The sequence below is a fragment of the Heterocephalus glaber genome, unplaced genomic scaffold (assembly GCF_053883595.1).
Source record: "Heterocephalus glaber isolate CG9 unplaced genomic scaffold, H.glaber_assembly_v1.0 deba00001613, whole genome shotgun sequence".
Classification (NCBI taxonomy): Eukaryota; Metazoa; Chordata; class Mammalia; order Rodentia; family Bathyergidae; genus Heterocephalus; species Heterocephalus glaber.
In genome coordinates, this window is record NW_028258384.1 from 1,230,819 (window position 1) to 1,249,059 (window position 18,241).

Consider the following 18,241-nt stretch of genomic DNA (forward strand, 5'->3'; position numbering starts at 1 on the left):
TATTCCAGCATCTGGACACCAAATCTTGGAGAAGCTCTTTCTCTGCTGTTCACCACTCTGTCATTTTCCCAGAAGTCCTTATCTGATTTAAATAATGAATTATTTGACATATTTTGTCCTTCAAATTGAAACCAATGCAAACATTCAAAGTAACCAATAGTAGCTGAACAATAGTAAACAGACGGGTTTACAGTGGCACTTGACAGCCTTTTTTGCTGCTGAGGTAGAAGTTGAGGCTCAAATGGGCCCTATTTCAGATGACTGGCTGCCTAGCCCAAGAAATAATCCACAGCTAATGGGTCCTACAACATGATGTGTTTCTGATATGGTTCCAGCCTTTGGAAAGTTCTTAAAGTTGGTGTGAGGCATGATATAGCCAAAAGATTTTGAAGTAAAGATGTTACTCTCCGGGGCTAGATAGAAACCCATTAAAGGAGGCATTTTCCTGACTTGTATTTGAGAGGAAGTAATTTGAGAAGATACTTAAGTCTCTCAATTTAACCAGCTTGGGCCAGGGATTTAGCTCAGTGGTTCCACCACCTGCCTCACAAGTGCAAGGTCCAGAGTTTGATCCCCGGTACCCCCCCTCCCAAATTTAACCAGCTATCTGAGACTTATGAAGGATATGAAATTTCTACTGAATGCCTTCTCAAGAGATCAGCAATAGCTAGGTGTGCTGATGCATGCCTGTGATCTCAGCTCTCAAGAGACTGAAGCAGAAGAATCACTGTGAGCTTGAGGCCAGCCTGAAGTACATAGCAAGACCCTGTCTCAAAACAAAACAAAACAAAACAAAACAAAACAGCTCAGCACTGTGTACTCAGAGGAATGAAATATGTGACTGTGTTACTGTCAGTAATCACTGTAGCTCCAGTGAGGGTAAAGGGTATCCTGGTAAGGCTTGGTGTTCAGGCTTTAGAATATGTATATGCTTCTGTGCTTTTGCTTTATATTTTGGGTATCTATGAGGCATTTGTTCCAGAGTCTATTTTTTTGGTTATTTAATAGTTATATACAGTGGTTTTGCCGTCTGCTGCGCAAGAGCAAGGACCCGAGTTCAATCCCCAGTACCAAAAACAAAAAAAAAGGAATCTCTCTTTGGCCTGGGGATTTAGCTCAGTGGTTTCACAGCCTGCTGCGAAAGTGCAAGCACAAGGACCTGAGTTCGATCTCTGGTACCAAAAAAAAAAAAAGAAAGAATTCACAATAGTTATATATTAATTTACATTAGTCCTATAATGATTACTTGCATAATACTGTACATATAAGTTATTCATAATTATAACTCACATATAAAGTATATGAACATGCATTATTTATATATAGTTGTCTTAGTCACTTTCTTTGTTACTTGGACACAACACTTGACACCCACAATTTAAAGCAGGAGAGGCTCATTTTGGCTCACATTTTAGACCATGGTCAACTGGCTCCAAAGAACAGCATGGCAGAGTGCGTGGAAGAGAAGTTGCTCATTTCATGGTGGTGGTTGAGAAGCAGAGATGAAGGCAGGAGCCAGAGAGTGAGATACACCCTTCCAGGCCATGCCTCTAGTGACTCACCTATTCTGACCATGTCCCACCTCCTTATTTAGCTATAAATTCATCAGTGGATTAATCTACCAATGAGTACAGGGTCCTTATGACCCAATTACCTCCCCAAAGCCATGCATATAACTGCATGAAGATTTGGGGGGACATCTAGATATGAGCCATAACAATAGTAATATGTGAAAATACAAATCATTGCATATAATATCTTATGCATTATATAATATGGTAATATATAATAAAGCATACTCTAGAATATATGAGTTATTTTTCAATATTTAATGTTTAATGTAGGGCTGGGGATTTAGCTCAGTGGTTCTACTGCCTGCCTTGCAAGTGCAAGGTCCCGAGTTCAATCCCTGGTACCAAAAATAAAAAATTTAATGTATATGTTAACTAATTACTAAAAATACAATTATATACCTTATATATAATAAAATTTTATGGAATATTATATCATTCATATAATCCTCCATATAAAGATATTTTACACAAATACATGTTATATGTAATATATAGTAATTATGTGTTATGATTATATATCATATGTGATGATTTTATTATATACTAAACATAAAAAATAATATAATAGTGTACAATTTAAAATGCTTCATAAAGTTACATATACATTTTTTGTTAGTATGCAAGGTTTGGGCTAAAGCCTTTGCAGTGAGCTACATCTCTAGCCCTTTTAATACTCTTTTTTTTTTTTTTGGACCAGGGATCGAACTCGGCTCCTTGCACTTGCACAGCAGGTGGCAAAACCACTGAGCTAAATCCCTGGCCCACCTTTTAATATTTTTAAATTTTGAGTCAAGGTCATAATTCACTAAATTTTCCAGGCTGTGTTCAAACTCAGGACCTTTCCACTTTACACTTGCAGTGTGTTAGGTTTATAGGTATGTTGCATCATGTCCAACTGAACTTTTATAATCATATATGTTGTATGTTTAATACATAAGCATCATATACAGTAGAAAGTATATATTTCACATGCAATTTTAAATATATAGTATATGTAATATGTGTTATATAATATGTAAAATATATGGTACATAGTTCAATGTGTTACATTGCATGTTCATATTTAATATATAACATTCAAATGTACAATTATATAATTATATGATAACATGATATTTAGTTATGGGAAATTATATGATTTAGGATATATTTTGAAAATTTAGTATATAAAATTACATATCTCTAATATGCACTTATCTATAATATCAAGACACTAATAAAATATATTATAGATTATATAGAATATCATAACATTTTATATAGTTTTCATATTTTTATAAGCATAATTATATAGTTATTACATATAGTACATTACATAGCTATGTATTGTTTATATCTTCAGTTACATATAATATACAGTTATGCATATATGACATATGAGGTATATATTATACATAGTTTCTAATATCACATGTAATATATAATTGTATTTTTGTAAATATAACATGCATGGTTACCTGCGATACAATGTAATACAATACATATAATTTATCTAATATTTAATGTATAATATAACATGCTTTGAAAAATAGAAACATGTATTTTTCTATAGAGTCAATAATATATACTATATAGTTATATAAAATGAAATGTTATATATAAGCATGTCATAATAAGGGATATTATATCACATGTATAATCAATTTATATAATATTTATAATTGTATAGTATACCACTATTGGGATTATATTTTTAAAATACTATTGTGAGTTATAAATGTCAGTTATATATTTCCTCTGCATCCTTTTTTTTTGGTACCAGGGATCGAACTTGGGAACTTGCGCTTTCGAGGCAGGCAGCAGAACCACTGAGATAAATCCCCAGCCCAGTTATATATTATACATGATGATTATATTATTATATATAATAATGGAAATATATCATTATTTTTAGATAGTTCTATACACAATAATTAAAATAAACTGTAGTTTATATGATATATATTTTCACTATATTTAATATTGGATGTCCTCCCAAAGCCTTATACCCTCATAGGTGGGGATTTGGGATGGTGGCTGGATCATGGGTGTGTGATATTGGGATTAAAGTTGTATTAGTCCACTAATTGGTTTAGCACGGTTCTGGGTGTAGATAATGGGAAAGCCCAACCTGGGTGTGAGCGGCACCATCAAATAGACTTGTAGCCTGTATGGGATAAAAGTCCAGGAGGCTCATTGCTTGGCTACTTTCTGCCTGCCTCACCGTGGACTGTTTCTCTTCTGCCATGCCACTCTGCCTTGGAGCCAGCCAACTATGGACTGCAATCTCTACAAACTGTGAGCTGAAATAAACTTTTCCTCCTTTAACTTCTGGAAGTCGGGAATTTTGTTCAGCAATAAGAAAAGTAACTAAGACATAGTTATACATAACTTATACATAGATATAATATTCAATAGATACATTACTACATGTTATATATAATATATAAAATATACATCATACATAATGCATAATTAATGTAATATATGAATTATATAACAGCTCATGTGACATATTGTATATTTATATGTAGCTATATATCTAATTATATTAAATGAATATTATTATTGTGTACTGATTATATGTTACATGCAATCTATATAAAATTTATATAAATGAATATTACACATGAAGATCATACTGGTATTGTAATATAATTATCATAGTTGTGTGAATTATATACTAAAACTAAATATTAATATAATATTGAATATAATATTCATGTATCACTATATATGACATGTAATAATAATGCTGTATAGTATCATATTAAATATACTTTTTTCCTAATACTGGGGTTTAAACCCAGGGCCTCATATGTTCTAGGCAAGAGATCTACCAGTGAACTACTATCCCAGGTCTTCAATTTTTTTATTTTTAAATTTTATTGCTTTTTTTTGAGACAGTTCTCATTAAATACTTCAGGCTGGCCTTGAACTCACAGTCTGGCCTCACACTTGCAGCAATACTATCTTAGCCTCCTGAGTACTGGGATTACAGGGATGTGCTACCAAGACTGGCTCTATTATTTTATTTTGAGATAGGATCTCACTAAGTTTCTCAGTCTGTGCTCAAACATGTGATCCTACTATTTCAGTTTCCTAGATAGCTTGTAATATACAGCTGCCACCATGCCTAGTTTACACCTATATTTTTATAACTGTATATTACATTATATATAATATATAAACATTATGCCAATAACATTGTTTACACAAATTATGTATGTATATTACAAAAATTATCTTTGATTATTTTGATATATACTTATATATTAAACTATATATTATTACATAGTATAAAATGATATATACTTCATATTCCTTATAGAATGTACAATATGATATATGTAAAATTATACAATAAAACATTATACATATGTAGTATATAACTATCTGCTTATATAAAATGTAGTTACATATAACCATGTAATGTTATATAATATGCTTTTGATAAAATCACATAAAATGTTGTATGTTATATGTGATTATAATTATTGCATACTATATATAATTATTTCTACTATACATAATATGTATATTAGAATTATATGCTATACCTTCTAATTATATAATATACAATGTAATGTAGAATGTACAAATGATATAAAATTACACTCTCATTATGATCTATAACATTTATATGTTTAGCCGGGGATTTAGCTCAGTGGTTCTGGCGCCTGCCTCGCAAGCGCAAGGTCCTGAGTTCGATCCCTGGTACAAAAAAAAAAAAAAAAAAAAAAAAAGCTGTAAACATTTATATGTTTGATCCCCAGTACAAAAAAAATTTATATGTAAACTTTATAGAATATAAAGTATTCCCATATGTTTTAGACATAACAGGCTCAATCACCAGCACCATAATAAATAAATAAATAAATAACATAAATATTATCAGTTTAATTAATATGTAAGGAAGCTGTGTAGTATTTAAAATATGTGGTATCCAATATATGTTATACTTGATACATGACTATAAAATATAAATCATATTTAACTTTATGGATATTAACTTTATACAAAATATAAATCATATTTAACTTCATGTGCTATATATTACATATTATTTATAATAGAAATTATCTAATTATATATAATAATTCATTTAAATAATGGTGTTTTATTACACTATATTTCTTTTTTTTTGGTACTGGGGATCGAACTTGGGACCTTGCACTTGTGAGGTAGGCGACAGAACCACTGAGCTAAATCCCCAGCCCCATTACACTATATTTCAATGTAGCTATTTTATTTATTATATATATGTAACTGTATTTTACCTATGAAGTCATCTTACATAAATTTCATGAAATATAAAATTTTGATGTAAAATTACATGTGATATTTGTTTCATATTTCATTATATGTATTTATTAGGCCTAATAGTATCTTTTATGTGTATTGTATGCTTGTATATTATGCATTTTTATATAATATACTTAAAATAGACAATATATATTTTATATATAAAGTCATATATAAACTAGTTTGCACAGCAATGTTTATATATTAACATTTATAATATATATAATAGACACTTAACATTTTGCTTCTAATATATATAATAGAAGATATACAATACATCTAAATTATATGTAATACATACCTCATAATTTATATTCTAGATATTTTTTATTCAGAGCACTTGGTGTATAGCTTAGTGGTAGAGCACTTACCTAGTGTGTATTGGGCTGTGAGTCCATTGTCCAGCACTGAAATCAAGCAAAGAAAGAAAGAAAGAAAGAAGGAAGAAGGAAAGAAACAAAGATTGATTCATCAATAATCACTTTCATTTTTTGCATGTTGAGAAACTGTACAACAGTTATATACTTCAAAAGTGTATAATGGGTGGATATAAGGCAGGGATATATGTGTTCATGAGCTTTTGTCTGCTAAAATAACATAGATTTTGCAATTTCCATCTCCAATTTTTCTGCACTTTTGTTTGTTGATAGAGGATCTTACTATGTACTTCAGGCTAGTCATCAACTCACAGAGTTGCCCAAGTTGGCTTCGAACCCAAGGCAGTCTTCCTGCCTCAGCCTCCAAAGTGCTGGAATTACAGAAGAGCACCACCACACACAGCTCTCTATCAAATAAAAATGACTTTGCTTAATATTTACAATCACTATATATGAATGAGATTATCTAAGCCATTGCAAAATAATAAAATGTATTTTTTCCATTAGAGACAAAAAGAAGTGTTTTTAGGGGCCGGGGATTTAGCTCAGTGGTTTTGCTGCCTGCTGCGCAAGCACAAGGACCCGAGTTCGATCCCCGGTACCAAAAAAAAAAAAAAGTGTTTCTGTTATGAACAAAATGACTGCTGCGCAACGGGAACAAATATGCTGGAAAAAAACATATTTGGATAGAGAAAGTTATAGAAAGAGACACTAATAGAACAAAAAAATTTATAAAATTTTCCAAATCTGATGCATGTTTGATGAAATTATTCATAAAGGACAGAATCAAATACTATATTCCAACAAACTTAGAATATTGGCTGTTCTCTGTGAAAATGACAAGTGTTCTCAGAGTATTGGTCTGATTTTATTTTTAATAGTTTTTTTTTTTTTTTTGGTACGGGGGATCTAACTTGGGTCCTTGGGCTTGCACAGCAGGCAGCAAAACCACTGAGCTAAGTCCCCAGCTAATAGTTATTTTTTTAAGACAGGGTCTCACTATGTAGTTCAGGTTGGCCTTGATCTCTATGGAGCCCAGGCTGGCTTTGTATTTGCAGCAATTCTCCTGGCTCAGCCTCCTGATTGCTGGGATTACAGGTCTGTGCTCACCATGCCTGGCTTGTTCTGCTTTTAAAAGGTGTTAAAAGCCAGGCATGGTGGCACAGGCCTGTAATCCCAGCAATCAGGAGGCTGAGGCAGGAGGATCACCTTAAGCTTGAGGCCAATCTGGGTTACATAGTAAGCTGAAGGCTGGCCTGGATTACTTATCAATATCCTCTCTATAAATAAATTAATGCCTGGGATGATGATGCATACCTGTGATCCCTCACTCTAGGAGGCTGAAGCAGGAAGATTTTAAGTTGGAACCAAGCCTGGGCAATTTAGGATTTAGTGAGATGCTGTCTCACAATACTGTACAAAATAAGAAAAGGCCTGGGTACAGTTTGTAATAGCTAAAGCTTGGAAACAGCCCAAGTGCACATCAACTGGAAACTGGATAAAGAAGATGTGGTTTTTTTTATAAAATGGAGTACTACTCAGCCATAAAGAATGAGAAACCAGAGTCATTTATAGCTAAATGGATGCATATTGAGGCCCTACTCTTAAGTGAAATAAATAAGACACACATGTGTAAATACCAAATAGTTTCTCTAATGTGAGAAACTGAGAGTGTAAATAAGAAATAAAAGGATTAATAACTAATGATTGATACTTGTGGGCTGGGGATTTAGCTCAGTGGTTTCGTCGCATGCTGCACAAGCGCAAAGACCCGAGTTTGATCTCTGGATCCAAAAAAACAAAAACAAAACTAATGATTGATACTTTGAAATAGGAAAAGGTCCAAAGGGATAGGGGTGGTGGGAGGGGAGGGGGAAAGGAAAGAATGGAAAGGAAAAATTATGAGAAAAGAAAAAAAAATGGAAACGAAGTACGTAAATAGGGAAGGGTTTAGGGGTGAAGGGCGCACAGGTAATGGGGAAAAAATAAGAACCAAGATACATCATGTACAGGTACAAGCACCCAAAGATAAATGTAAATGTATTTTATACCTAAAATGTACCCATAAACTTAATGAAAAAAAAAGAAAGAAAGAAAGAAAAGGCCTGGGTGAGTGAGAAGACCCAGTACTTCATTAAATTAATAAATATTTTAAAAGGTTGTTTAATGTTATTCTACATCATTTCCTATGGCTGATGCAACAAATTATCAGAAACCTAGTGGCTTAAAACAACACATATTTATTATCTCTCAGTAGGGATGTCAGAAGTCTGAGATCAGTTTCATTGGAAAACTGATTTACATGTTGACAGGTCCATACTCCCTCTGGAGGCTCTTGTGGAAGATCTGTTTCCTGGTATCTTCCAACTTCTAGAGCTGAATTGCTTGCATTATGTGGCCTTGCTTTTCCTTCCTGCTAAGTCCACAGTATAAAAGGGATTAAGATGCAATATGTCTATGCTCAAATTCCCCATGATGAATGTATTTATTATGTATTGCAAACATTCACTAATGAACAACTAAAGCCAGCAGTGTAGCATTTTTGCTTCAGGTCTCACATTATCTGTTTTTATAATCAAAAATGTCCTAAAATGCAGGCATGGCACCACAATTCTGTAATCCCAGTCCTACCAGAATGCTGGAGTCATGTCGCATGATGAAAAGGTGCAAACAAATTTATTTAAAAGATATAAAGGCAAGCAGGGGATTTAGCTCAGTGGTTTCGCTGCCTGCCTCGCAAGCGCAAGGTCCTGAATTCGATCCCCGGTACCAAAACAAAAAACAAAAAAACAAAACAAAATAAAAGATATAAAGGCAAGAAAGTAAAAGATAAAATGGTACAGAAGTAAAGCTCCTGCTAGCTGGGAGGAGGTCATGAGTAGGATGCCCAAGAAGGCTGTCTAGGAATTTTTGTCTAGGGTTTAGAAGGGAGCTCAGGCCATTATGTAAGCAATATAATCCCTATCTATAGGAGACTGCATAGTTTTCAGGGTCCAATCTATGCAGTGTTCATGCACCTTTGAGTCAACAGCCTGCCTGATGATGCTCTGGGGAGGTTACAGATAGTTGAAGGACACCTGGCAGATACTTTTTTTTTTTTTTTGGTACCGGGGATCAAACTCAAGACCTTGCACTTTCGAGGCAGGTGCTGGAATCACTGAACTAAATCCCCGGCCACCTGGCAGATACTTTTGTAAGATCCTTAGAGGGCAGAGACTCACCAGACTCCATTTTAGGCTTCCTGACTCCATTTTGGGGCCACTGTTCTTACTGTCTAACAGAATCCTAACTCCTGTCTCACTAATTCCTGTTACACTAGTACTCTGTGATCCTGGAGCAGGCAGACTGAAAGTTCAAGTCCAGTCTGGGCAATTTAGAGACTGTTTCAAAAAACTAAAATTAAAAGTGGCTGGGGATATGGCTCAGTGTGAAGGACCTGAGTTCAATCCCCAGTGCCACCAAAAAAGAAAAAAAAAACTGCCCTAGGCTGCCTCTTATCATAAAGACACTTGTGATTACATTAAGAGCCTACTTGAGAGCTGGGCATGGTACTGCACACCTGTAATCTCAGAACTCAAGAAGTTGAGGCAGAACTGTGAGTTTGAGGCCAGCCTAAATTACATAGTGAGACACTGTCTCAAACAAAACCAAATTAAACTTTTAAAAGGGCCCAGTGCACAATAATGTACACATCTGAAAAATTCATTTTACCATTTTCTTCCTCCATTTTGTGATGCTAAGACAAAATACCACAGATTAATTTATTATGAACAGAAATTTATTGGCTTACAATTATGGTGGATGTAAAGTTCAAGATAAAGGGGCTAGAATATGATGAAAGTTTTCTTGCTGCATATTCCCCTGGCAGAAAGACAAAGACTCAGGGAATGCAAAGGATTATGTTTTTTGGGTTTTTTTCAGTACCAGGGATCAAACTCAGGACCTTGTGCTTGCAAGGCAGGCAGCAGAACCACTGAGCTAAATCCCTGGTGCTGCAAAGGATTATATTTGACTCTTTTTAGGAATGGCATTAATCCATTCATGATGATGAAGCCACATGACCTAATCGCCTCTCATTAACCTCCCCATCCTCTCACTGTTTTACTGAGCATTAAGTTTACAACACATACTTTTGGGGGGACACATTCAAATCATAACAGCCATATAAAGAAAGATTTAAAAGCTCCACAGATGAAATATTGAATATCTTTGGGAAATCATTGTTCACCCTATCATCACATTTTTTTTTTTTGGAACTGGGGATCGAACTCAGGTCCTTGCACTTGCGAGGCAGGCGGTGGAACCACTGAGCTAAATCCCCGGCCCTATCATTACATTTTTTATGTAACTTGAACAGATAGCTAAATTCCATATCTCACAACAAAACACTTTGTTCTGACTTTATTAGGTTCATGATTATTCTCCTACAGTAGAAGACCAACAAAAGCTTTGCATTTCTGAATAACCTAGACACTTTTGTATTCTTACTTAAACATTATACTGAACTTGAGCTGTAGCTCAGTGGTAGAGCACTTGCCTAGCATGGCTAAGACCCTGGGTTTAATACCCAGTGCCACAAAAAAGAAATAATGGTGTTTTATCTTTACCTTCTAAAAATCAAATTGTCATTGAAAACCAAACCAAACAAAACATTTATAATATCTTTTGCACCTAAATCTTTTAGATGTGGTTTTTCTATACCATGGAGTACTACTCAGCCATAAAGAAGGATAGACTTGAGGCATTTATAGGTAAATGGATGCACCTTGAAGTTACACTCTTATGTAAAATAAATTGGATGCATGTGTGTAAATATTACATTGACTCTGATATAAGAAATTGAAAGTACAAATAGGAACCAAAATGTATAATAGACAATGTGAAACAGGAAAAAGTTGCTCAAAATGAAGGAGGAACTAGAAAGGGGGGAAGGGGAAAGGAAGGAAGGAAAAAGAAAAAAATGAGAAAAGAAAGAAAAAATGGAAATAGGGCTTCTGTAAATAAGGAAGGAAAACAGAGGTTGAAGGGAGGGCAGGGAAATGAGAAAAAAAAGGAATGAAGATGCATCATGTAATGGTATAAATTCCCTATGATGAACATGATCATTATGTAAATCTAAATTGTACCAATAAAATTACAAATTAAAAAAATTTATCTTTTAAATATCTGAGATTCCCTAAAAAGTTACAAAAAAACCTATTTTTACTTTATAGAAAAAATATGCCAAAAATAGAGTTCTTTTCTATCTTTTCTATCACAGGAATGGTACAGGAAAAATTGTCAAGTCAAAAGAGGTGGTCAAGGGCCAGGGATTTAGCTCAGTGGTTCTACCGCCTGCCTCGCAAGCACAAAGACCCAAGTTCGATCCCCGGTACAAAAAAAAAAAGAGGTGGTCAGCCTTCCCTAGATTACTTTCAGATATGGAAAATGTTATTGATGTTAATATTTTAAAAATTCTGTTCTATATTGGAAGTCCCCAGTCCTCACTGTCCATTATATATTTCAGTTTATCAGAGACTTGCTGGTGTTTTCCATGATTATCAGGGCAACAAAACTAAAGTCCTCAGTAATAAATTCAGGTTTTCAAAATACCTTATGCCAATCTTGGGGTTTTTTTGTTTTAATAGGCAAAATATAAATATATATATTTATTTTTGTGATGTACACGAGTTTTGAAATATATATACATTGTGAAACAGCTATATCAAGGTAATTTACATGTCTATTACCTTATATGCTTAAAATGTTGTTGTAACCAGAATACTTAAAAAATCTATTCTTTTTTATATTTTATTTTTGTTAGTACATGTTTGCAATACATGATTACATTCATCGTGGGAAGTTGGTACATGTATATAACACATCTTAATTCTTTTTTCATCCCCTTCCTCTCCCCTCTGTCCCCCTTAAAATCCATTCTTATATTGTTACTAACTGCAGTCACAATCATGTGACCCATATACAACTGAGTTCTTGAATTTATTTCTCCTATGTAACTGAAATTTTTCATATTTTGACCAATAGCTTCACAAGATCTTCACAACATCACCCTCAGTCCTTGGTAGCCTCCATTCTACTCTCTGCTTCCAATGAGTTCAATTTTTTTTATATTTCACATAAAAGTGAGATCATGTAGTATCTGTCATTTAGAGCCTGACTAGTTGAACTTAGCATAATGCCCTCCAGATTCATCCATGTTAAGAAATATGAGCGGGCTGGGGATTTAGCTCAGTGGTTCTGCGTCTGCCTCACAAGTGCAAGGTCCTGAGTTCCATCCCCGTACAAAAAAAAAAAAAAAAAAGAGCAAAAGTAAGAGAAAGGCTCTAAGACATTGACAATGATTTTTATGGATATGACCCCAAAAGCACAGGCAACAAAAACAAAACTAGACAAAGGCAATTGCAGAAAACGAAAAAGCTTCTACACTGCAATGGAAACAGTCAAGGGCCAGGGATTTAGCTCAGTGGTTCTGCCGCTTGCCTTGCAAGCTCAAGGACCCCAGTTCGATCCCCAGTACCAAAAAAAAAAAAGATTACTCATCTTTTGCCGGGGATTTAGCTCAGTGGTTCCACTGCCTGCCTCTCAAGCGCAAGGACCTGAGTTCGATCCCCAGTACCAAAAAATAAATAAATAAAATTTTAAAAAATGGAAACAGTCAAAAGATTACAGAGAACACCTATGGAATGGGAGAATATATTGACAAACCATATATCGGATATGTGTTATAACTAAAACATGTAAGGAATGCAAACAACCTAACAGGAAGAAAACAATAATTCAATGAAAAAAATAGGAAAAGACCTGAGTAGAAATTTCTCCATAGAAGATATATACATATACAAAACCAACAAGTATATGAAAAAATACTCAAGATCCCTAGCCATCAAGGAAATACAAATCAAAATCAAAATGTGATATCACCTCACATTTATTAGAATGGCTATTAATCCACACTCAGAATGACAATTCCAGTAATAAGTATGCACTCCAAGCATATACCAATAAAAATTTTTTAAAATTAAAAAGTAGAATGGCTACTATGAAAAGCAAAGAAATAAATTCTGATAAGGATACAAGAAAAGAGCAACTCTTACACACATTAGCAGGAATGTAAATTACTACAGCCATTATGAAAAACAATAAAGAATTTCCTCAAAAAAACTAGAAATACCCAGAACATAATCCAGCAATCATACCACTGGCTGTACATAAATAATGTGAAAGTAGTTACATCAAAGATATGTCTGACTTCTCATGTTGTCTGAAGCATTATTCACAATAGCCAAGACAGAGACAATGTAAATGTCTATGAATAGATGACTGGATAAAGAAATATATATATACAGTCTGCCCAAAAAATGTATACACATTTCAGGAAAAGAAAAACAGCATGATTTTTTTCAACAGATGGTGTTACTCTTCTATGGGGGGCCCTAGAGGATGTTGTATTTCACAGAAAGCCCACTACACTGCCAGCCCTTAAAGAAGAAATCAAAAGTGCATGTGCAGTGATCACAATCACCAAGATTACCCAAGCAGCAGTTCACTGTATTAATAAATGCCTGGACACTAATGGTCACCACTTTGAGTGCCTCTTGTAATTGTAGAGGCCAAAGGTAATTTGTATTAATTTCATGATATCTCAATAAATTTAGTATTAAAATATTTCTATAAACTTTTGTTTTCTTGATGTGCATACAGTATATATTTTTTAAAGAAAATCCTTTAATATACAACCTTATTTTAAAATTGGAAGGTAGCATCTCCTAGGCCTGTTTTTTACTTGAGGGTGCATATGAAACTTATTTGTGGATTTTTATGAAAATGAAAGACCTACTCAAGCCTTTTTTTCAGAATAGGCTTGATCATTTATGCTTATAGTTATTTTATCTGAAACTATATCTTTGGATTTGCTTTAAAGTATTATTTTGCATGACCAAAGACAAGAGACAGTCATCACCATAAAAACTACATAAACCACTCTCACACTTTAGTTTTCAACATTTGATTAATCTTATTTGTGCTGAGCTATAGTGTGTGTGTGTGTGTGTGTGTGTGTGTGTGCGTACTGAGGACTGAACCCATGGCCTTCACACTGAGCTACATGTCCAACTCTTTTTTTATTTTCAGATATTGTCTTTCTGAGTCCCTAAAGTTGCAATTCTCTTGCCTCAGCCTCCCAGAGTGCTGGGATTACAAGAGTGTACCACCACATCTGACTTGAGCTGCAGCCTTTAAATTAGCACAGCATTGTTAGGGGTTGGCATGGAAAATGATAAGAGTTAAGTAAGAGCCCATACTATTTCTTTTTTTTTTTTTTTGGTACCGGGGATTGAACTCAGGACCTTGCACTTGTGAGGCAGGCGGAGGAACCACTGAGCTAAATCCCCAGCCCCCCACACTATTTCTTACTATGTGAAAACTCTGATAAAATTTAGGAAATCAGATGGAGAAAACTCCCTACATAACAGACCTTGAGGCTGGAGCTATATCTGAATGGTAGAGTACCTAGGAAGTATGAGGCCCTGGATTAGACCTCCAGATTTTTTTTTTTAAAGCTAAAGAACCAAAAACTCATAATGCTAACACCTAACACCTCAACAGTACTTTACCATTTTACACAGCACTTTCATACAACACTATCTCATTTGATCCCTTGGACAAGTACATGACAATCAGCATTATCCCCAGTTTAGAGTTGATGAACTTGAGAATCAGAGAGATATGGGTCTTGCCCAAGGTACTAATATGTGGCAGAGCCAGGTGTGGTGGTGCATGTCTGTAATCTCAGTACTCGGGAGGCTGAGGCAGAAGGATTGCTGTGAGTTCGAGGCCAGCCTGAGCTACATGGGGAGTTCTAGACCAGCCTGAACTACATAGCAAGACCCTGTCTCAAAAAAAAAAAATTATGTGGCAGAGTAGGATTAGAATTTAGATCATTTTATTTCTATTTCCTGATTCTTTGCAGCATTAATTCCTTTGGTTCCAGGGCAGGACTGCATAGAGTTACCAGGGTAGATATTTGGAGGAGGGAATGACATACCAGCAATACATATTTCTTTTGCTTCAACACTTAGAAAACCTGGTAGGGGCACAACACTTTCCTGAGCTGATGTAATGCACTTTCTACCAGTGCATTCATAATTGAGTCTAATGTCAAATAGCAATCTTTTTATGAAACAATTTATGTAGTAAAAAAAAAAGCTCAAGTTATTTTACCTGCTGAAATAGGTAAACTGTGAAGTTAAACGTAATCTGATGAAAACAAAATGAAATAGAAAAAATCGTGAATTTACACAGGGTCAAAATATATTTAATATACACCTGACACACCATAAACCTTGTAATCTTCCTCCAGCAATTTCTTTTTCCCTGCTGCACTTTGCACTAGGTGCTCTGAAATTTCTTTAGAAAATAAAAGATTTAATAAATAAGAAACAAGTAAGATAAAAACACAGGAAATGTCAGAAAAACATTCAATTTTAATGGAAATAATAAAAATAAATTAAAAACCAGATTTGTTGGTTCAAATATCTTTTGGCGCACCCTTCCCATGAAGAGAAATTACAATCAAGTCATGCCATTCATTTTGTATCCTCCCTAAATTGGCCAGTCAGAATCTTTTTCAATATTTGAAGTTATTAGCTGGGCATGGTGGTGCATACCTATAATCCTAGCACTCAGCACACTGAGGCAGGAGGATCACTGCAAGTTTGAGACCAGCCTGGGCACCATAGTGAGTTTAAAATGAGCCTGGAGTATATAGTGAGGCTCTGTCTCAAAAAAAAATTGATTTGGAGTTATTTATTTTTCTAGCTATGACATTTTGTAGGAAAAAGTGGGAATGAGGCTAGTGTTCTGCTGTATAGCATTGTTACTAAAATCAGCTATGATGTATTTTATTTTATTTACTTTTTAAATTTTTGGTTTTTTGAGACAGGGTCTTGCCAGAAGTTCAGGCTGAACCTGAACTAACTACATATCCCAATCTGGCCACAAACTCAGAGATCCTCTTGCCTCAGCCTCCTGAGTGCTGGGAATACAGGCATGCACCGTCACACCTAGGTAATTATGGTGTATTTTATACATGAAATTTTGTTATGAGGCAGAGGAAGATGACAGTGTGAGACCAAAGCGACTCCATTTTGCTAAAATGCACCACTCTCCTAGTCTCTTACAAATTAATGGTTAAAATGTGCATGCTCTGGGACAAAAGACACAATCTGTACCAAAGCAAAGTTCCTAAGTTAATTACTCAACCATCTGTTTGCCTAGGAAAAGAATGTTCCGGGCCCCCTATCCATAGAACAATCTGTAGATGTGCTGACTGTCAGTACGTAATGGTCGTGACTAATAGTGTGTCTGCTGACCATCAGTACGTGACAGTCGACCACCAACCTTTGTCCCTCATTTCCCTCGTAAAACCTACATGTAACCGCGCCTCAACCCCCCCCCCCGAACCTAGCCAATCAGAAATGTACACTTCATGCTTGCTAAATGCTAACCAATCATGTAACTGCTAAGTGAAAAATCTCCAAACCTTGCTGTAATCTCTATAAAAACCCCTGGTGTTTTAGAGTCGGGGCTCTCAATCCTGATCCGCTGCGCCGGTGACGGTTGTGCGTCCCTGCTCGAGCTTGAATAAACAACCCTCGTGCGTTTGCATCGGAATCAGCTCCTTGGTTGTCTTTGGGGACTTCGCGATCTGGGCACAACAGCTGCTAGGTAAGATGAACCAGCCATCCTATCCACACAGACAATACCTTTATGAGAGCTACAGAAGTCAGATGAGATAATCTAATGCCTGGCATTAGTATAAAAAAGAAAAAAGATACACTGAAGTGGACTGGACAGAAAGAGTTGCAGGTGTCACCTCTCTCCCAACTCCAAGCAACACAGAGTAGGGAGAAATGGCCCAGATTGGGTCAAAAGAATAAAGTAAGACTGAGCCTTTTATTTAAAACCTTGTACCATGGCTGCCACTGTTAAACTCAGTGCCACGCAAAGCCCCACTACCCTACTGGCATCCACTGAACCCCTTAAACTGTATTAGCCAGACGGCAAAGAGACTGGCTCCACTACTCATTCTCTAACTCCAGGCAACAAGGAACAGGATGACACCAGCCAGAGTAGAACTAGAATGCTATAGTTTGAACCTGGAATGTCCCCTAAAGTCCTATGAGTTAAAGATTTGGTCCCTTCCCTGGTCTGTTGAGAGGTAGTGAAAAATTTAAAAAATGGTATCTAAAGGAGGCTTTAAGTCATTAGGGGCATACACTTAGAAGAGACTGTGAGACTTGGTCTCTTCCTCTTTCACTGTCTTTATTTTCCAACCAAAAGTGGAACACATGCACCACCACAAACTCCCCATTATATTGTACTATCTCACCACAGGCTCAAAACAACAGGGTTAATTAATCATGGACTAGATCCTCTGAACCATGAGCCAAATGAAATTTTCTCTTTATGAGTAGGTTACCTCAGCTCGTCACAGTAATGCAAACCTTTCTAACACCATAGTCTTACATTTCAAAGTAAATGCTGTGGCACCAAGGGGTGAACCATAGTGCACTTTAAAATTTTTACACTGCATTGACATCCTTTTTTTGGTACTGGAGATCGAACTCATGACCTTGCACTTGCAAGGCAGGCACAGTGCTGCTGAGCTAAATCCCCAGCCCAACATCCATTTTAAATAGAGTATAAATGCTGTACAAGACAGCATTCAGAGGACCAGTAATGTAGCCTGTTAAAATAATTTACCAATAGGCAACAAATGTAGAAAAGACAAAAGTTTATTTAGATTAGGATACACTGGCAAGGAAGACAGCAAGCAAGTTTCTAAAACTGGAATCCACAGTTAGGGTGAGAGATTTAGGTTTTTATGAGGGTTTGAGGGTATGAAAAAAGGTCTGGATGGCAAATGTAATTATCTAAGAATGTCTTTTTCCTGTATCATTTAGCACCTGGAAGATTTTCCATGAGCATCTGCATTGAGTTTAAAAT

The 18,241-nt window shown here is 35.3% G+C and overlaps 1 long non-coding RNA gene across 26 annotated transcripts in view; it reads right to left on the reverse strand.

Moving 5' to 3' along the window:
* LOC101726012 (uncharacterized) overlaps positions 1-18,241 on the reverse strand; it is a 188,747-nt gene that overhangs the window by 14,302 nt on the left and 156,204 nt on the right. For 25 of the 26 annotated variants that reach the window (XR_015445556.1, XR_015445572.1, XR_015445563.1 and 22 more), the window contains one exon: positions 6,230-6,265. The exons of the other annotated variant lie outside the window; for it this stretch is intronic. This is a non-coding gene — a long non-coding RNA (uncharacterized LOC101726012). The remainder of the gene's footprint in view (positions 1-6,229; positions 6,266-18,241) is intronic. 26 annotated transcript variants of the gene reach the window in all.